A 22,445-nucleotide genomic window follows, 5' to 3' on the forward strand; every position below is an offset into this window, starting at 1 on the left:
ATTTTTGAGACCCTTTATCCTTTTGGTGAGGAACTTTTGTGGCCTCTCCAGCTGCTGCAAGTGTCGGGTCAGATACATTCCAAATGGGGCATTGTACTCAATCATTGGTCTGATGAGTGATGAGTAAAGGGAGACTATAACCTCCCTTGATCTAGATGAGAATCCCTTCATGATAAGGTGGGCAATGTAGAAGGTCTTCCTAACTACTTTAGCTACATGGGTGTCGAATGACAGACTACTATCAACCTGGGTCCCCAGGTCCCTGATAACTTCTTCTGTGCTCAGTGGATTGCCTCCTATTTGGTAGCTAGGGGTAACCTTGCCCCAAGGGTATGACTATGCATGTAGATGTGTAGGCATGTGTGGTGTTCAGGGTGTAGTGATTGTGTTGACAACCTTTTCAGTGCCAGATATACTGACTTGAGGGGGAGAGAGCTTGGACTCTAGGTTCCTAATGTAATTGCATCTCTCACAGATTGTGTTCCTAGGTGGTAGTAGTAGATGACTGTCTGTGTACATAAGGCAGTTGCTACACTGTCTCAGGATACCTATGTCAACCAGACTGGCAGGAGAAATTGTAGGAAATTGTCCATCCATATTTGTCAGAATCTGAGCAAGAAAGACCAGGGAGAGCTAAAGGGTGGGCCTAAAGCCCAAGAGCTTAAACCAAAACTAAGAGCTTAGAATAACACCTAAGAATAACACTTAACTATTTAGACAGGCTATAAACAAGCAGTAATAGATGCAACAGAAAAGATGTAGTTGGACACTTTTGAGAACAGTAAACTATTAAAAAAGCGGATCGCACACAATAAGAGAGCTGGAACACAGGTTTAATACTCCACAAATAAAACCAAATACCACCGCCTCCTTCAGACATCTTGGTCTGAAGAAGGCGGGTTATTTGAACTTCGCCGAAAGCGCCACGCATTTGGTTTTATTTGTGGAGTATTAAACCTGTGTTCCAGCTCTCTTATTGTGTGCGATCCGCTTTTTTAATAGTTTACAGTTTACTTTTGAGAACAGGCAGTAAGTAGCAAGATGAAGTAACAGTAATAGGAAGAAACGCAAATTAGAAAAAAAAATAAGTAGCTGAATAAAGTGTCTTTTTTATATGTATAAAGTAAAAAGGGAGAAAGCAGGAACAGAAGATAATTCAAGGTTAAGGGACTAAGGGGTTTGGCCTTCCTTCTTGCATTGCATTGGCCAGGAATCGAACCCGGGTCAACTGTTTGGAAGGCAGCTATGCTCACCACTATACCACCAATGCTAAATGATCTCTGTATTATGTAGAATGAGCTAAAGAGAAGGGAATGGGAGGAGTGTTCCAGATCAAATGTACAGTAGGGGCGGACAACTGCAAAAGCCACCAACTTTAGGAACGGATCAGGAATAGGGTGAGAGGGTGGGAGAAAACCAGTTTCAGCACAGATCAGAAAACAATGCTAGCAAATATATAAATAATTCAGTCAAGCAAAAATTAAGACAGTGCAGAACTCTGAACAGTTAAAGTGCCAAAAATATACTTATCAGATCTATATTTCCAGATTGTTGGAGAAGCACTCTCAGTCAGAACACAAGGAGATTCTAGCAATGATATGCAGGGATTTATAAATGGAATACCTTATACCAGCAAGCCTTGACACAATCAGATAACACAAAAGCTGTTAGACTGGATTACCAACTTTAAGAACACAACAGGAATAGGGTAGGAGAAAACTAATTTCAGCACAGATCAGAAAACAATGCCAGCAAACATAAATAATTCAGTCAAGCAAAAATTAAGACAGTGCAGAAGTCTGAACAGTTAAAGTGCCAAAAATATACTTATCAGCTCTATATTTTCAGATTGTTGGAGAAGCACTGTTAGTCAAAACACCAGGAGATTCTAGCAATGATATGCAGGGATTTATAAATGGAATACTTTTATACCAGCAAGCCTTGAAACAATCAGATAACACAAAAGCTATTAGACTGGTTTACCAGCTTTAAGAACACAACAGGAATAGGGTGAGAGAAAACAAGTTTCGGCACAGACCAGAAAACAATGCCAGTAAATATATAAATAATTCAGTCAAGCAAAAATTAAGACAGTGCAGAACTCTGAACAGTTAAAAGTGCTAAAAAATATACTTAGCACCATATTTCCAGATTGTTGGAGAAGCATTCTCAGTCAGAACACAAGGAGATTCTAGCAATGATATGCAGGGATTTACAAATGGGATATTTTTTATACCAGCAAACCTTGAGACAATCAGATAACACAAAAGCTGTTAGGCCAGTTTTACCAACTTTAAGAACACAACAGGAATAGGGTGAGAGAAAACCATTTTCAGCACAGATCAAAAACAATGCCAGCAAATATATAAATAATTCAATCTAGCAAAAATTAAAACAGTGCAGAACTCTGAAAAGTTAAAGTGCCAAAAAATATACTTATCAGCTTTATATTTCCAGATTGTTGGAGAAGCACTCTCAGTCAGAATACAAGGAGATTCTAGCAATGATATTCAGGGATTTACAAACAGGGAATATTTTTATACCAGCAAGCCTTGAGAAAATCAGATAACACAAAAGCTGTTAGATGAGTTTTACCAGTTTTAAGAACACAGCAGGAACAGGGTGAGAGAAAACCAGTTTCAGCACAGATCAGAAAACAATGTCAGGAAATATATAAATAATTCAGTCAAGCAAAAATTAAGACAGTTCAGAACTCTGAACAGTTAAAGTGCCAAAAATATACTTAACAGTTCTATATTTCCAGATTGTTAGAGAAGCACTCTCAGTCAGAACACAAGGAGATTCTGGGAATGATATCTTCTGGACTGGTTTGTTATTTTGATACAATAGTAAGTGTCATGGATATCTACTGAGCACATCCAGTCATCCTTTCTCAGTAGAGGTTAAATAGATGGAACTGTGACCATGTAGAATTTTGTCTGTTTCATAAACTGATTGAGATGGCTTAGGTCCCAGAACAACTTTAAGTCCCTTTTTTGGAACTAAAAATAACCTGGAACAGACTCTGGATCCTTACTAACCTGGGAAAGGGGCTGCTGTATGAATTTTTGTAGCAACCTTTTTACTTCTGCTGCAGCAGATTCCATCTGACTGGGTGGTACATCAGGAATTCTTCTCCTTTTCTGTAGATGGGAAACAAAGGGAATAATGTAGCCTCTAGTGATTATCCTCTGCATCCAATATTTTTTTTGTGATGAACTGTCAGGTTTTAGGGTGCAAGGATAAGTGCATCCTAAATACCTCCAGAATAGGGAGTTCAGAGTGAAGGAAAAAGAAACTCTCACCAGGAGCAAACAGAAAGGCTAGACCTTGAGCATTCAGAATCCACTTTTCTACCCATCAAAAGACCTTTTTCTAGAAACCAAAAGGAAGGGGAAAAAGCTGTGGTGTTGTAAATCCTAGGTATCCCAGCTGGATTTGCATCTGAAATATTCTCTGGGAGATCATAGGTTTTCCCCGGGGGGGTCACTTCTGTGTCACTGTTAGACAGAGGTACAGTAAACTAAACCTTAAAATGGGCACAGTATACTCATTCCAAGGGGTGGTGAAAGCCAAGCACACTCTGGCTAGGCTTGTAAATGCCCTATGGCAGATAGCCTAGTATGAACCTATGAACCTATAATGTGGCTGTCGGGCAAAGGATAAGTGCATCCTAAATACCTCCAGACTGTGGCTGTTGGGCAACCCCTCGGGACTGCCAATAAGGTTTCTCCATGAAAAACTACAACACCCCTGATTTTGAGGTGTACCTCTGCCTTTGGGGCAATGTCTGTTAAAATTGCTCTCTCCCTCTGCTCTGGAGGGGATAGGGGCTGTCTACAGTAGCATCTTAGCTAAATACCTGGGATTTCCAACACCACAGCTTTTCCCCCTTCCTTTTGGTTTCTAGAAATAGGTCCTTTGAGGGGTAGAAAAGTGGATTCTGAATGCTCAGGGTCTAGCCTTTCTGTTTGCTCCTGGTGAGAGTTTCTTTTTCCTTCACTCTGAACAAAATAGAACCATCACAATGGGAGTTGATGAAAGGCATCTTGAAGACCTCAGTGAAAACTGAGCAGGAGCATCCAGGCATGTCATTGGATAGCAATGTCTATGCCTGCCAATCTGGATATACCATTAGCTGCACTGGAAAGCAAATACGTGGATAGGTTTGACATAGCTAGGAAGGTGGATAACTAGAACTCCATTGATTTTTGGATGACTGCAGGTAGATTACCTCAGAAAGACTTGGTCAGCTCCTTTGTCAAGTACTTCTGAAACTATGTCATATAGGTGAGGTAATTCAGCATTTCTCAAATCTGTCAAAACCCCTAGACTCTCTATTAGGGGTTGGACTGGCATGTTCTCCTCAGACAGCTCCTTTTTGTGGTTGCTGCAGCAACATAGCATCCATTGGAGACCCTTGTTCTAATGTTTACTAGTCCTAAGGGCTACAAAAATCCTAGCTGGCTTGCATGGTACTGGCTCCAACCCCTCAGGTTCCTTTCAAGCCCACTATTAGACTAGATCTTTAAGGTCCTCATCAGGTGGTACAGCCCAAAACCAAAAAGTAGAAGCACCAGCTCCAAAAGCCTTGGAGAACACAGAGGTCAAATGTTCAACCCCCTTGCGGTTTCATTAATTCAAGAATGTCACCAAAAGTGACATCTTCTAGAGCAGCTCGGTTGACCTTTCCTCATCTTCGAAGTCTGTGACTGATTCCAATGAGGATTCTAAAAGTGTCCTCTTACAAGTCTGATTCATTATCACATGTCTTGTTTGAGCTTCAGGGAAATGCTCAGAATCAGACTGGAACCTCGCATGATGAGCACTCCCAAGGCTGAAAGAGGCTGACTGCCCCCGTCAACCAGGATGAATGGATCAGATACAGGATCTACCAGAAGTAATAATGGAGATGAGCATGGCATAGACACCACTTCTCTTGGTCTGGAGAGAACTCTTTCAAATGTCTTGTATGTCAAAGGTACAATTGGAGATGAGGAAGTGCTCATCCAATTCAAAAAAAGGGCAGGTGGGGCATCCTCAGCTTGACCTGCCTGGACTCTGAGGCTGAAAATGGCACCATGCAATCAAGCTCTGAGGCACTGAGGGGAAGGAGTAGATTTGAAAACTATTGATTTGACTTTATCCCCAGATCCTTGGCTCTGAGGCTTATCTCCAAGACTCATTCTGATCTGATGAAACTGGAGTTAAGTGAGTAAGGGAAAGTGGAGTCAAAGTCAAAAAGTCTATCAGATTCTACCTCAGTGCTCTGGCAGGAAGGCTTGGAACTATGGGCTTTGGATCTGAAGGTTGGACTGGAATGGGAGAAACCAATGGAGAGGCATAAATGGCCATTTTCAGATCCCCTAAGAGGACCCCAGCTGGATTTGCATCTGAAATATTCTCCATATCATTCTGTCTCCTTGATGAACAGAGAGACCTATAAAATAAAGCCACCAAAGGTGGTCAAGACAAGCCCCTATCCTTCAGGAAAGGGTAAGGAAGACTGGGACTTACCAGCTCAAGCGAGAAATGTGGATGAGGCTTTAGAGATTGGCTCCAAATAGGTTCTGGATCCAAACTCTTAGGAAATCTGTAGGATCTGATGACCACTTCCTAGGTTTTCTTCCCTCTATTCTGATTTCTAATCTCTCCCCTTTTCTTTGGATGACTTGACTTTATCTGTTTTTTCACAGGAGAAGTGACTCATGAAGTAGATGGAGACAAACTCTCCTCCTGGACAGGAAGAAAGCCCTTTAGTATAAATTTGTCCAGACATCCCTGAAGTGCTCTAGGCCAAAGGAGGCACATGCTTTGCAACTGTTATCCAAGTATGCCATTACCAAGCAATATTTAAACCAAAGAGTAAAACGGTCACACAGACAAACCAATTAGTCAAAACGGCAAGAAAAATGTAGCCAGGTTAAAGCTTTCACTGCGTGATACCTTAAACCTACTGTAATAGAAACCCATGGGATATATGCAAATAGCCCCTTAAGGACATGAAGTGCTTCAGCTATATGGCTTCTGTGTGTCATTAAGGGGTTATTTGCATATATCCCATGAGTCTCTATTACAAATCGATTTATCTGTGTGACATTTTTAGTAATTCCAGAGGCCCTGATAGGTCATGCTTCATGCTATTTATAAGGCATCCTGGGATATTGTCTGGGCCCACTGGTGCAGTGTTCTTGGTCTTAGAGAGAGCATTAAGGACCTGTTCCCTATGGATAGTAGAGGGAGTTATATTTGATGATATTTCCTGGAGGAAGGTTGAGGGGGAGAGAGGAGTAAAGTTAGAGCTGAATTTATCAGCCAGGAGGTTTGCTATATCTTCTGGTTCAGTATAGGTGGCTCCATTTACAATGAGCTCTGCACACAATTGTGTATTGCCTTTGAGGTTGCAGACATATCTAAAGACTGCTTTGTTGTTGTCCTTGACTTGGGAGGCCAAACATATTTCAAATTTGGCTGTAGTAGACTTTATTTGTCCTCTGTGTTGTTTGTTTAGTTTAATGAAGAGTACTTTTATCCTGCCGGGTACTGCACCTTCTAATTTTTGCCATGATTTTCTTCCTCCTGTTATACATCTGATTAATTTTGTGAGTCCACCAGGGTGGCTTGTTTTTGAGTTAGTTCTGTACTTCTTCCTGGTGGGTACAGCTGCCTCTATGCAGCTATTAACATGCTTGTACAGGGTTTCTGTGAACATGATGTTTCTAATATAGACAAACAGTTCACTTGTACTGTGCTGAGGTCATAAGAAGGCCGATACATGCATCATGTCCATAGCTAGTTGAGTTTGACTTTATTGGCCTGAATGAATCCATAAATACTTAATAAGGAAAAAAAATAAAAAGTCATGGACATTCAGAAGCCATATAGCAGGTTTCTGTTTTCTCCAAGATATAGTGATGTTTTTTTATGTATAAGTAGCAGTGGTGTGGAAGCATGGGGGGGTTACTTTTTTAATGTTTCTTTTTTAACTGCAAAGAGCAAGTTGTTTGTCCACTGAGGAGCTCTGCCACATGAATTAATTCGTACACAGCCCAGCTATACTTTCTAAACTCACAGCTCCCAAGTCAGCCTGCTGTACCACCCTGCTGTAGTTCACCTAAAAAAAAAACTGACACCATGGATGGGCACTTTCTTAGTTTCCCTGCCCCAGCTTTGTAAATATGGGCATCCTGAGGCAATGTAGGAATTTTCTGATGTTCACTGACAACCAACTAATCCTTAGAGAAACTGATACAGTAGGTGATAGATGCAATTATTCAATGTCACTGGAAGCAGGACTCTCATACTAAAGCACTCAAAATAACAATAAGGTTGTTGGTAGCATAAGTATTATACCAACCACACATAGTACTGATCCAACACATACGCCAACATATGTTGATGCACTTAAAATCAACCATCCTAAACACCAAAGGCCTCCTAGACATTAATCCTACCAAAAGAATCCTCAGCAACCCCACAAGCACTCCACCAAAACAACACCCAACACAACACATAAAGCCACATTTTTGGAGCCTGAACTACAAAGCCCATGAGGCAAGCCAACATAATACCCCAATATTTAATTATGGAGGCTCCATTATTAAACAAACAGATGACCTGCTCTCCAGGGTGAATAAGGAGAAAATCCCCGGCAGTTGTCTATCAGGGACCAGAATCTTCCAAATCACCCATGCATTCAAGTCATTAGATTACACGAACCAGTATGTCTCAGTCATAGTCCCTGTGAGTGTAAATGACCTGAGACATATCTCTCTGGACCAAGCCTCTCAACTACTCAGATTTTGGCAGAATGTCCAGATTTTTGCCACATAATTTTGTTTTTTTCCTTATATAATGTGTGATTTTCTGGCAAATCACTGAGGACTGAAGTCATTAAATAATGACATACATTTCAGTTTCAGATTTCATATTCTTCAGAAAATGCATGCTAACACAAATCGTGTTATTCTAGCAACTTTCTAACTTTATAAGACCAATATTTAAAATCTGTTCCTGGTTTGGGACCATACCTCTCAACTTCTTAGAGTAAGAAATCTGGGCAAAGCCATAAAAAGTGGTACAAATAGGGACATTTCTGAAATATTGCTCTTACAAACTTAGAAAGGTGATAGAATAACAGGTTTTGCATTAGCATGAATTTTATGAAGGGTATGAAGTCTAAAACTCAAATGTCTGTCATTATTTTCTAACTTCAATCTTTAATGAGTTGCCACTAATTTTCCAGAAAGCCACAATTTTATTAAAAATGGACCAAAAATATAGGGCAAAAATCTGGACATTCTGCGAAACGTTGTACAGTTGAGAGGTATGTTTTGGACTTTAGTCCCTCCATTATTTTACACTTTTCCCATATTTCCTGGCTAAGAGGTTAAGAGGTATGCTCTGGACTATATGCAGAGTGACATTATGGAGTTTTTGGACTATGTGTCTTAGGTTGGTATATGCCTAGCATTGAGCAGTATTCTACCTTCACCAAGTAGCAGACCACAATATGAACAAAAGATGACTGACTTCAATAACTGGCTTACTTTCTGGTGTCATTCCAAGGGGGTACAATATTTGTCAGCATGGGAGGATATGGTCAACAGACCACATTGTTTTGCAAAAGATGGTCTACACCTGTAATCTCTAGACTTTCAAATACTGGCTAAAACATTGTCTTCCTCACAGTGCCTTTTTACCCAATGCCAAACTGAAAAACCTTCCAATGTAGCAAAACTAGGCCAAGGGAATCTAAAGGTGTTACTGCTCAGTTCCAGGATCCTGAACAAGAAACTCCACTCGCACCATATTCTGCTAATCCTAGAGAATTTGGGCATCTGTGCAGTTACTGAGACATATTTAAAGCTGCAGACAGCACCTCAGCATTGCACTGCCCAGGCAGGGATCAAAGACGGAGATGTCTTAGTCTATAACAACAATTAACTCACCTCTAGACTAGTAAGACAGGATAATGTGCTCTAGTTTCTCCACTTCCACATTTCCATAGACAAAGTCCCACTTTACATACTTGCAAGTTATAGGCCATCCTGTAGGACCAAAGAAACCCATAGCTCATTCTTGAACTTACTAGAAGCCCTCAACTTTCAACCCAATACCATATCCATGGGCAACTTCAACTACCCCACTATAAACTGAGATACGTACATGACCACAAACATGCAGGCCAAGAGAACCTGGACCTCAAAAACACAAATGCCTTGGACCAGATAGTCCATATTCCCACTAGGGGTGCAAACATACTCAACCTGGTACTCAAAAACATGGGAGAATGCTCCAACCCCCTAGTGTAATGTCATCTCTGGTAAGGTCAGACCACAAAGTTGTCTCCTTTGTAATAAAAATCAATTCTGTGACCCTGGCTAATCCTGTAACATTTAAGAACTATTCTAAGGCAAACTTCCCAGTACTAAGTGATAACCTGTCAAAATTCAACCCCCCAAACCCTGAAAACACAGTTCCCTGCATGGAATTGTTTCCAGAAACCTTGCACAATCATGTTAATAAATGCATCATGCCATTTGTGCCAACTAGAAATAAGCTCCGAACTAACTCAAATAACAAACCACCCTGGTTGAGTCAAAACATAAACAGGTTGTACAACAAAAGAAAAAAAAAAGCAATATCCAAGATTAGGAAGAGCTAAGTCAGCGTGGTAAAAATGCTGTCATCAATCTAAATTAACAACTTAGAAGACATATAAAGTCTACTAAAGCCAAACTTGATGTTAAGATAGACTTCCAGCAAAAGACAACCAAAAAGTCTTCTTTAGCTATGTCTGAAACTACAAAGGCAGCACACAGCAGTGTGCAGAAATGCTTGTAAGAGGAGCCACGTACATGGAGTCATGAGATATAGCAAGTCTGCTGGCCAGCAAATACGCCCTCAGCTTTACCCCTCTTTCTCCTTGGCCACTCCACAGGAAATACCAACTTACCCCCCCCAACTATCACTAGGGAGCAGGTCCTAGGTGTGCTTTCTAAGGTCAAAAACATTGCATTGATGGGCCTCAATAATATCCTGGATGCCTCCTAAATAGCCTGAAACATGATCTATCAGTACTACTAGAATCACTGTTTAATCATAGCTTCCAGACAGGTTTCATGCCATGTGAATGTAGAACTGCAATAGCCATCCCTCTGCAAACAGGCGGACCATCAACGGACCTTGGAAACTACAGGCCCATATGTTTGACTAGTCTCATATGCAAAACCATGGAAAGAAGCATCATGGAAATTATTAAAAAGAACATAGGAATCCTTTAAATACTGAATTCAACCCACTTTGGTTTCTTTAATGGCAAATCCTTATCTGGTGAACTTCTTTGAGAAGGTCACCAAGACAATGGATGAAGACAAAAGGGTACATACTGCCTAGCCTGGTCTAGCTAAGCCATTTGATACAATTCCCCACTCAGGCATTATAATCATTCATGGATATTGGCATATGCCCCTCTGTTACATGCTGGATAGCCAGTTGGCTCCTCAATAAGACCTAGGAAGTTAGAATATAGGGGGCCACCTCCACAAAGAGGCCAGTCACTAACAGAGTGTCTCAGGACTCTTTGCTGGATCTGCTACTTTTTGGTATCTACTTCTTCGAAGTCAAGGCCAATTACAAGAACTTTAGGCTGACCAGGTTTGCAGATAATTGCAAACTAGGAGCAATCAAGAATACCCACAAAACAGTAACATCTTACAATAAGGATTAAAACAGACAAATGACTGGTGTCAAAGTCACAGCTTAAAATCCAGTGCCAAGAAATGCATAATAGTACCCTTTGGGAAGACAGCTACCCATAAGAAATTTACCTCATCGTTAACATGCCCCTAAGAGTAGAACCAGTGGCCAGGGATTTGAATACGTATGTAGACAGTAACGTGGATTTCAACCAACATGTGTCTAAAGTATAAGGAAATCATTCTATGTTCCTCAACTTATAAGCAAGGGCATGGTGTGTAAGCTCATGGAAGTCTCTTCTACTGTATTCTGCCTTCATCAGGCCCATCATAAAATACAGCATCCCATTCAGTATGTACCTGACCAGACACATGAAATAACCAGTTGTGGCTCGTGATATCAGACTGCAGGACTGCTGTGAACCCCTATGTTACAATCCAAATCCTCCTAACCTGCTGCATAGAAAGTGAATCCAGACTGCTGCCTTACCAGTTTGGATTTAGGAAGAAGTCAGCAGATGTCCCAGAAGTCTATGTGGTTAACACTGCAAACAGAATAGGAGAGCAGCTTCAGGAGTGTGAGAAATGCCCCACTTGATTTATACTGGTGACTATAGAGAGAACTCAAGACACCTGCTGGTGGTGGTTAGAGAACACCTCAGGCTTGAACCCTGTACCCTTGGTTCAAGTAACAAGAGCCTGAATTCCATACCCACCTCCATTTGTATAACGTTTGCAGATTTTTGCCTCATATTCTGTTCTGTTCCTCATAAAATCTGTGGTTTATAAATTTTTAATTCCTTGAAGAGATGATGGTGCAGTGGTAGCATTTTTGCCTCCAGATTTGGAGGTTCTCTGGTTTAATTCTTGGCTGGGATGCCTTTTCTTTGGAGTCTGCATGTCCTCCCTGTGTTTGTGTGAGGGTTTTCTCTGGTGTCCTCCCATGTTACAAAGACATGTGTCTGCAGTGTTTCTCCCTGGGCCTCTGCTGAAAATTGGCTTTTGTTCCAAGTCAGGCTTTCCTGGTTAACAAATTTTAAGTAAATTAAAACAACAGGCATTTAAATTTCAGACTTCATATTCTTCAGAAAGTACATAGTAATACAAAACCTTTTATTCTAGCAATTTTCTAAGTTTATAAGTTGAATATTTAAAATGTGTCCCTATTTTTGGGACTGTATTCCCCCATTATTGGCTTTGTCCAGGGTTGTTATGCTAAGGTTGACAGCTATGGTGAGAACTGAATTCACTGAATATGTTTGAGGGCTGTACTCCCCCATTACTGGCTTTGTCCAGGTGTTTTGTGCTAAGAGGTTGACAGCTATGGTGAGAACTGAATTCACTAAATGATAGCCATTTAAGTTTCAGTCTTCCTCTCTTTCACAAAACAGATGATTTGGCATAGTGGTATGTTGTTCTGTTTTCCACGGGGTCCTGGGCCCAAGACTTGGGAGTGAAATATATGGTGGCAACACAGCATTTTATCTTAGCAACTTTCCAAGATTATACAAGCAATGTTTAAAATGTGTCCCTGTTTTTTGGCTTTTGACCCCCCAATACATTTTGGCTTTTTCTAGATTTCTTGTGCTGTGAAAGTTGAGAGATAGAGTTGAGTGTTGAGTAGATTTTACAAGGAGCTGAGAGCTGCAGGGGAAGAGAATTGTAGTGCTGCTTATGCTGAGCCTGCTTGCACAGTTAATAGCACAACAGGTAATGTACGTGTGTTTAATGTAGAAGGCTGTGGGTTCTACTACCACAGGGGGTGGATGCTGCTGTACTGAGAATGTCCTCTTTGCCGAAGATAAGGGCACTTTATTTGTGGATGAAACAATGAAATATAAAGTTGTTTGCTAGCAGCAACCTCTTCATTAGTTACAAATCTCTTTAATGTGGAATCATTTAGATGACTTTTACTTCTGCAGAGATTGTGCATATTTACTGATACTGGTGGACTGTAGAAGTTTGAGTAGACTTTTCTGATGGAAATGTTCTCAACTGTGCAGTTTTGTTATTATTGGTGCATGCATTTTGTTTCATTGTTTACTGGAAAAATGTTCAAAACAATACATTTAAAACACCCTCTAACATCTGTACTGTACTATACAAGGAATATAATTTAATACAATCAAGAAGGTGTATCACACAACACATGTATAGTTTGTGTGCAAGGGGCCTATCATTTGAAAACAGCACAAAGATAATCTTTATACTAGCCAAATGTATTTTGTTTGAATGTGGATTTCAATGCTGTTTCAATGAATGTGAGTTTCAAGGGCAGGGAAGTTTTAATGCTGACTATTTTCATTGTGAGACTGCATTGCATTTGTTTAGCAGATGTCTTAGAGTTTGTGCTGTAAAATGTAAAATAAAACTTTCAAATGAAATCCAAATAATCGTAGAAGTAAAACAGTATGCACATTACAGTGTTTATGGTAAATAGGGTGAAATAGCCAAGTAATGGGACATTGGAAACGCTGCAGGGGGGAGGCTCCATTCGACCATGATTTTGTGAGGGGGAAGGGTGGCAAACTCAAAGACAGCCCTGGCTGAACTATACCTCTCAACTGTCCAGATTTTCACAGAAAGAATAGATTTTTGCTTCTTATTTTTGGTTTGTTCCTCATAAGATTTGTGGTTTTCTGGCAAATCATTTAGGAACTAAGTCACTAAATAATCGCAGACATTGAGTTTCAGACTTCATAACCTTCAGAAAAATGTATGCTAAAGCAAGAGCTGTTATTCTATTAACTACGTTTATACAAGAGCAATTTTAGTATTGTTTGTATGTTCCCCCAATATAGTTGGCCTTGTCCAGATTTCATGCGTTAACAGGTTGAGAGGTACATACAAATAAATTGCTTTATAAAATTAGGCATATACAAACCTCTCAACTGTTCCTGATTTTGGCTCATAATGTTGCTCTCCCTCTAATAATCCCTCCGCAAAATGGCAATTTTGGAAGAAAACGTGGAGGGTTTACAATTAATAAATAACTGTAATAATCAGAGTTATAGATAACTTTTATTTCAGAAATGCATGTAGATTTGTTTATTTTGTCAGCTGCTCAAGTTAACAGTACTAATATTAAAAGTGTCCCTCCTTTGACAAGTTCCCAGCTGTATTGTGTAGCTATTTTATATTTTTGCATCACCTTTTTGGTCCATTTTTCATAAAATTGTGGTTTTCTGGTAAAGTAGTGTCAAATCATTAAAGATTGAAGTTAGAAAATAATGACAGACATTTGAGTTTTAGATTTCATACCTTTCAGAAAATCCATACTAATGCAAGACCTACTATTCTATTAGAAAGTTTATAAGAGCAATATTTAAATATTGTTCTTATTTTTGGCCCTTTGTCCCACTTCTCTGTATGGCTTTGTCCAGATTTATTGTTCTGAGTTTGAGAGGTATGACAAATGTGCCTGGGCTATCACCGTCAGCCAGAGACATTTCAAATTGTGACATACGTGTTGCACCCCACTCCCCCATGTAGTGACTCTGGATGTGTCCAAGCAAGGTAAGGAGCAGTTATGCAGTGTAAGTGTGCAGAGTATCCCCCCATCCAAGGTAGACACAAGTACTACAGTGGCTTTTCATCTATCCTTGCTTAATTTTACAGAATGTTCTGGTTTCTGTCATATTTCTATACTGTTGACTTGATTTATGCTTCTTATTATTCAGAAAGTGCCTGTTACTATGTGTTTAAGTAGCAATGCTTTCATGACCATCAGGTAAGCTTGTCTGAGATTGTAAGATGCAAGTAAGCTTTAATACGCATACTGTTAAAGAATTACCAACATTGAAAGCCTTTTTGTCATTGCCAAGCAGAGAATACTTACATAACTAGATAACATTTAAGCCTTGGATATTGAAATGCATATGTCAGTATTTGTACTAAAGGACAGGATTACAATATTTTAAGAAGCTCATTTCCTTTGCTGGAGACTTGCAGTCATCTTTGCAGGCTTTACCCGTAAACTAAACAGAATGCAAATCTATCATGTGTGGTCCATAACCTGTGCAGTAATCCTTTAAGCAATTGATCTTGAGCTTGTTTCTTGTTTACTGTTCTGTTTTCCCCATGAAGCAAGTAGATAGTTGTTGTCAGGCAGCAGGTCTTTTTTTGATAAGAAACATTTTTACAAGTGGGGGTATCACAGAGATTTCTACTTTCAGCATCTTACTTGGTACTGTTATAAATCTGAATATAAATTAGAATTAGAACTGTGGTGAAAGGAGAAGTGGTTTGAGTTGAGTGCTGCTTGTTTTTCCTTATACTTGATTTTGACTGGCATTCCAGTAATGTATTTAAAAAGTAATTTATTTGTTCATGCCTCACAACCTTTTTGTTTTCATCTAGATATTAAGTAAGCTGTCATGCAGCCAATGCATTGAAATATTTTTTTTCTTCTGCACTTCATTTGGTCTTGATTGGACTCTCATAATGATGGTTTGGCACCCAGGGCAGCGTATTTAATTAAAGTTCCAGTTTTTGTAGTTTTCAGCATAGCTCCTCCCCTTTCTAGTTGGCCACACCCCTTACCATTCAGCTGTCTCCTGCAGCTCCCCCTTTGATTTGAAGTCACCAGCTGCCACTGGAAATAACTGGAACATCCACAGACTTTCCTCACAAAAAGAATACAGAGCATAAACAGCATGTCCTATTCTGACTGCCTCAAAGCCCTATTTTATACTCCTTTTTCCTAAACATTGTTGAGAGTCAATTTATACCTGGCATGCAAAGTAAAAAAGCAAAATTACACCTTTTAGAAACTGCTTGACCTCAAATCTAGAGGCCAAAGTAGGAGTCAGAGGCAGAGAGGCAGAAATGTCTGAAAAATGAGCTTTCACTGAAGAATATGCCAAGCCAGCATGTAGGAGTTCACACTAGTAAGAAAGAATCAAGTCAGCCCCACTGAAAAGGGGTCCTGGCGATGTTTAAGACACCAAACAGAAAGTATCTCCCATTTGGACACATACAATTTTCTCTTATTGAGTTTACCAGCCTCATACAGGACCATAAGCACAGCCTTAGAAAATTGGTGTTGGAAAGGAATCAAAATCCTATCACCCAAAGTGTCATTTGAAGAGTGCACAGATCCTTTCTCCTTTGTGAGAAGATCCATGTTGTTAGGTAACTTGTGATGTTTGCACCTGGTCAAATGGAATAGGAGGGAGAACCAGTGCTGTCTGGGCCAAAAGGGAGTTACTAACAAGATTTTTGGGGAGTCCTTATTGATTTTGTGAAGACCTCTGGAAGAAGATGAAGAGGACAAAAGGCATACAGGAACATCCCCTTTCAAGAGAGAGACATGGCATCCACTTTCCAAGCTGAAGGATTTGGGACACTGGAACAGAACTGAAGAAATTGTCTGTTCAGAGGGGAGGAAGCAAAGAGATCTACTTGAGGAAGACTCCACTGATCCAGAAGCACATCTCTGTGAAGCATCAATTAGTGACGCCATGTCCTGGACCTGCTGAGAAAATATGCCACAAGATTGTGCTCTGAAGGTACTGTGTCTAGACTTCCTGTAGGGTTGCCTGCAGATTGACAGCTATTTACTATGCCTGTAGGGCTGATCTACAAAGAAGACAAGACCTTGTGCTCCCTTGTTTGCTGATGTACCACATGACTGTGGTGTACAAGCCTTCAAGCGACCTGGCACCCAGAGTGAGTGGAAAGCTTGAAGGACCAGAATTAGAGCCCTCATTTCCTTGACATTGATGTGATCCAGCCTTTGCTTAGGGGACCAAAGGCCCTGCACCTTCAGGGTGCCGGAAGTGTTTCCCCATCCCAGCTCTAAAGCATCCATGAAGAGTACCTGTGATAGCTGAGGGTGCTAGAAAGGAACACCTGGATTCAGTGATATCTGCTGAATCCACCAGTGAAATTCCTATTTGAGACCAGAGAGCAGAGGAACTAGATAGTCTAGTGGGTGGCAGTGCTGAAGCCACACTGATCTTAATTACCATTGAAAGTTCTTCATATGAAGCCTGGAGAGTTGGAATCTGAATGGAGAGAAGGGGTCTGAATGGAGAGATGATAAATCAGCAAGCAAAGGAGAGTAGTATTGCTGGAATTGAATTCATCCTCAGGTGGACCCTGTTTTCCACAAAATCTTACCAAGGTGACATTGATATATAGACTGTCTTTTAATTAGCATATATCATGGACAGAAGTAGGTTAAAAATAAAAAAAGACAGCTAGGTACACAAGTCCCAGGATAAAAAAGTGTCCAATCCTGGCGCACTGGTGCCAGGACTGGAAAAAAATTACAGTGTAGAATCCTCAAGACAAAGAAACATTTCTACAGTGAGGCTAGGACAGGCCCAGGAGAAGGATGGTCCTCCTGTTGTAGAAGGAAATAGTAGTCCACAAAATCACAAAAATTGATAGGTCAAAAAACATCCATAAAGATGGTAGAGTGGACTACTGAGGATAAGAAAGAAATTGTGTATTGTGTGTTGTTACTATTATACAAGAAGCCCAGAATTGCCAGACTGAAGATATACAAAAAGATTGAGAGAGAAATTAGAGGAAAGGAAAACAGTTGCACAAGAAAAACTGTCAGAAGCTTCAAATAAAAATCTGTGTTTAATAATGCAACAGAATTATGAAAAACATTACATAGACCAAGAATCCTTGAGCCATTTGGAAACAGAAGTGACTAAGGACATGCGAAAATATAAAGAAAAAATCTAGAGACTTTTGAAAGGTATAAAAAAAGAAATATGGACATGGAAAAGAAAGAGAGATCTGATATGCTGCAATATTTATGCAAAGGAGAAAGCCAAATTAATCAATACAAAAAAGCAACCTCAAAGATATTTGAAGAGAAATATATGTAAAGGAATCCAGGCATGGAAAATTTCACAAGAAAAAAATAAGATCAAAAAGAAGGAACATAGAACAGAAGATTAGTAACGTAGAAGTTTTAAAAAAATAGAAACTGAAGTGATGGAATACCTGTGAAGTAAAGGATTTAGTGTAGAAAGTCTAACACAGTTTATATCATAGCATGATTGAATGAGTCCCCCAAGTAAGGAGAAACAGGAGGAGCAGATGACATCTGAAAAAGAAATATGGGCATGAGAAAGGAAAAAAAGATGTTTAATACAGTGCAATATTTATCCAAAGGAGAAAGCAAAACTAATTGATACAAAAAGAGCAGCACTGAAGATATTTGCAGAGAAATACAGATAAAGGCATCTGGATATGGAAAAAATTCACAAGATAAAAATAATAAAACAAAGAGGATTAGTAATGGAGAAGTTAAAGAAATAGAAACTGAGGTTATGGATTAGCTGTGAAGTGAAGGATTTAGTGTAGAAAATCTAACTCCGATAACACCACAGCAGGACAGAGCAATAGATCGCCAAATTAAGGAGAAACCAGTGGAGTGGGAAACATCTGATCAGTTGTCATATGAAGATACTTTGGAGCCTTCCATAGAAAACCATGCAAAAGTTCTGTTGGAGTTGCACAGCAGGGGAATGAACAGGAAACTGTGGCATCAATGACACAGTCAATGTTGTGGAGTGATAGGCAGTGATTTCCCATATGAAAGAGCAATGGATGACAAAGGATGAAACTGAATAGAATGTGGCAAAGGAAGATGCTCTGGAACTTTCTGAATATCCACAGGAAATAGAGAACAAAGAATATGCCCTCAGTTTAGAAGAAAATGATCTAAGAGAAGGGTTGCTTGATTTAATAGAAATGAACAGACATATTAACATCAATGAAAGAAATAGAATACAGAAAGTCAATAAAAACAAAACATTAGAAGTTTGATAAAACGAACATAATAATTAGGACTGCTCATTGAAATTAATTTGATATAACAGAAGTAAATAGGATATGTTACTGTGCAGCTAAATTAATAACAGATAAAGTCTTACCACAAAAACATATAGGGCAGTAAGTGAAAGGAAGGGGAGAAATCAAATGCCATGATGGAAGTATCGAATAGAAAAAACTATAACGCAATTAAGACAAGAAGTGTCACTGTTAGAAGAGTATAGAAGGGAGAACAGATAAACAAAAATACTCAGAAAGATAGACATGATAAAAGCAATGTGCATTATCAAAACATATCCGGATCTATCATTCACTGTCACAAATAATAAACTAAAAATATCAGCACAGGCAGAAAAACTTAGAAGATATGCAAATAAATATAAAGGAAAGGTACAAAATAAGCAATTTATTTGTGACCCAAAAAAGTTTTATAAAACATTAGGAAACAAGGCAAAAGGAATTAAAACACCACCAAAAAAGAAGAAATAGAGTTTGAAGAAATATCTATGAAGATCCTGTAGAATATAACAAAGACGCTGAATGGATAAAAGTAAAAGAAAGAATAAGAAGCTCAAATGTACAGGATATGAAATGGGATAAAGTGACAGCCAGAGAGAGAGAGAGTGAAACAGAGTTAAGAAAAGCTCCTAATTGGAAAACCTGAGGCCCAGATGTAGTACTTAACTTCTGGTTAAAAGTATTGACATCTTTACATTTAGCCATAAGTAAGAACTATTTCTATGGGCACCCCAAACAGTCACCAACCTGATTAACAACAGAAAAAAACAATACTCCTACATAAGAGCAAACCTGCAAGCTATCTTAAAAACTATAATCCGATAACTTGCCTTCCAACGACATATAAACTATAAACTGGAATTGATGCTGACAGAGTTTATAGTCATTTAAAAGAAAACTCAATCATGGCAATAGAACAAAACAGTAACAAAAGAAAGCCATATGGAACAAAAGATCATTTGCTGTTAAATAAAGTCATAATGGAGAACAGTAAAAATGGGAAGAATCGAAGTATGGCATGGACAGAATACAAAAAAAATTTGACCGTATCCCATATTCATGGATAAAAGAGTGATTAAAAATGTATAAGATACACCCTACACTGATCAATTACATTACAGCAACTATGAAATAGTAGCAAACTGCTTTGCAGTTAAGCAACAAACAAACCACACTAATACACAATGCTGAAAACTCTGTTGGAGAACACTCAAAGCTCAATAAACATATAAAACTAACTTTAATAGTCAAAATATAAAACAAATAAGCATTTTCATCTAAACGTATACAGACTTCTTCAGATAAAACTTGCCAAGTTGAGGAGTTGCGCTTAAATAAGCTTCTAAATCACATGCCAACTCCACTGCAAAAATGTCTCCAAACTCTTAAAGTAACAGTTGTCTAAAATCACAGATACAAATCTTATTCAACCCAAGTGCTTTTAATAAACCTATAGACTAATACATGACTCTTCAAATTACAGTAATATAACATACATAAAAAATATGTGAAAATACATAATAAAAAAATAAATAATAAAAAATTGCAAACATGATCAGCTTTCATACGCTTTCCTCTTAAGTAAGCATTGGATTGATATAACTTCATTGAGTCCTGGCAGTGCTGAAGCATTCAAAAAGGATCTGCCACCAAAGTTCCCTCTTGTCAATCAATAATTTCCAAGGACCACCCTTAAACTAACTTCCACTTTTTCTAAAATAAACAAAAAAATGATGGTCTAACCATTGCTGAATATGTTTATAGAGCACATTCAAAGATTTAGCCTTCCTTATTTCATAATTGTGCTCATATATACAATCTTTAAGTTTAAGCTCTATAAACATATTGTGCAATGGTTCGACCATCATTTTCTGTTTGCTATTTTTAGAACAAGTAAAAGTTCAAGGGAGTGGTCTTTGGAAATTATTGATTGAAGAGAGGGAACTTTGGTGGCAGAATTTTTGAATGTTTTAGCCCTTCCAGGACTCAATGAATTTATATCAATACAGGGCTTGCTTAACAGGAAAGTATATGAAAAGTGATTATGTTTGCAATTTTTTATTTATTATGCGTTTTCATGTATTTTTATGTATGTTGTTATATTACTGTCATTTTAAGAGTCATGTATTAGTCTATGAGTTTATTAACATGCACTTTATTTGAATAAGATTTGTATCTGTGATTTTAGACAACTGTTGCTTTAAGAGTTTGGAGCCATTTTTGCATTGGAGTTGGCATGTAATTTAGAAGCTTATTTAAGCACAAATTTTCAACTTTGCAAGTTTTATCTGAAGAAGTCTGCATGCATTTAGACGAAAGCACTTATTTGTTTTATATTTTGACTCTTAAAGTTCGTTTTATATGTTTATTAAACTTTAATGTTCTCCAGCAGAGTTTTCAGCACTGTGTATCACTTTGCAGTTAAGCCATGACAAAGGACAAGTTATTATTCCAGGGAAAAAAATTCAAAGCGGGATATTCCAGGCTGACCCCTTGTCACCACTGCTCTTTTGTCTTGCTCTTAACTCATTAAGCTGTCTACTTAACAGATTAGGTCATGGCTAAAATTTGGCTCCCAGAAAAGAACAATGCATAAATACTTATCATCTTCTTTTTGTGGATGATTTAAAACTGTATAGTTCATCAGATGAGGAACTGAAAGCACAACTGCAAGTGGTCAAAACTTTGTTAAGAATGTCATTTGGTCTTGATAAATGTGCACAAGCAGGAAAGCTGCAGCACCAAGAAAACATTAGCCTGGAATAGGAATGTGTTATAAAAGAACTTGAGCAAGAATGCATAAATATTTGGGAACTGATGAAGGATCAACAATAAAACATGAACAAATGTGAATAAAACTTAGTAAGGAATATTTTAGAAAACTAAAATTAATAATGAAAGCAGCACTGACATCGAGGAACAAAGTCCAAGCTATAAACCAGTTTGCTCTTCCTGTCCTAACTTACAGTTTTGGAGTGATTGACTGGCCCTAAACGTTATTGGATCAATTGGACAGGAAAGCAAGAAGGATTCTTTGTGCTAATCAAATGACTTATAAAATGAGTGTATTACAAAATTATATATTCCTAGCTCTGAAGGAGGTATGGGCCTCCTTGAAATTGATTACATGTATAGATCTGCAATTATATGACTGCATTCATATCTACTGACATCACAAGACCCAAATGCAGTGAAAGTTTTAAAATATGAGAAGAATAACTCTAAGATGACATCCCTGTTTAGTTTAGCAGAAGCATATTGGCATCAAGTGGGTTCTGAAATCAAATCAGAAGTAGATAAAAATCAGCCAGCAAATGAATGTGCCAAAAAAGAAAAGAAGGAATATAAGGTGAATGATCAGATAAGAAGGCAAGGGAAAGTATTTAGAAGGATGACACTATAAGAAAAGTGTTCAAAAAGGAAAGATCCGTGACAGGTCTTCAAGACCCCTCTTTCCTGGGGACCAGAAACATCCTGGAATAATCTCAATCCCTCTTAGTCTGTGGAACCAATTGAGTGGTACCCTGGTCTAATTGACCCTGTAATAGTCTTGGAACATGAGGAAGCTGTTCTGTAGGAGGTTAAGGGATACAGGAGAAGGAGGGAAGGAAGTTTCAGGCCATAAAACAACCCTGCCAGATAATGGAGAATCCAGGAATCTGTGGTGATCTTTTGCCAAACTGGGAGAGACAGGAAAAGCCTGACAGACAACAGACTTGTTTGGAAATTACTGTTTTTTGGGGCCTAGACCTATCAGAAAAAAAAACATGCAAATGAGCCTTCTTACCTTTGGAAGACTTTCTAGGCAATGTATGCAAAAATGCAGTCTTACTAGGATAGTTCCTATGAAATGTTGGAATGAGTGAGACAAAGATGGGATTCAAATCTTTCATGACCTTACCTTGATCCTGCAATTTCTTAAAAAGT

At 38.7% G+C, this 22,445-nt stretch overlaps 1 protein-coding gene and 1 non-coding gene across 2 annotated transcripts in view; both read right to left on the reverse strand.

Moving 5' to 3' along the window:
* The window catches only part of LOC122797811 (amiloride-sensitive amine oxidase [copper-containing]-like), a 152,800-nt gene that overhangs the window by 94,707 nt on the left and 35,648 nt on the right, over window positions 1-22,445 (reverse strand). The gene's annotated exons all lie outside the window — the stretch shown is intronic.
* Window positions 1,199-1,270, reverse strand: TRNAG-UCC. The gene has a single exon. It is a non-coding gene; the product is annotated as a tRNA-Gly (tRNA).

The sequence above is a fragment of the Protopterus annectens genome, chromosome 3.part1 (assembly GCF_019279795.1).
Source record: "Protopterus annectens isolate FY-2018-M chromosome 3.part1, PAN1.0, whole genome shotgun sequence".
Classification (NCBI taxonomy): domain Eukaryota; kingdom Metazoa; phylum Chordata; order Ceratodontiformes; family Protopteridae; genus Protopterus; species Protopterus annectens.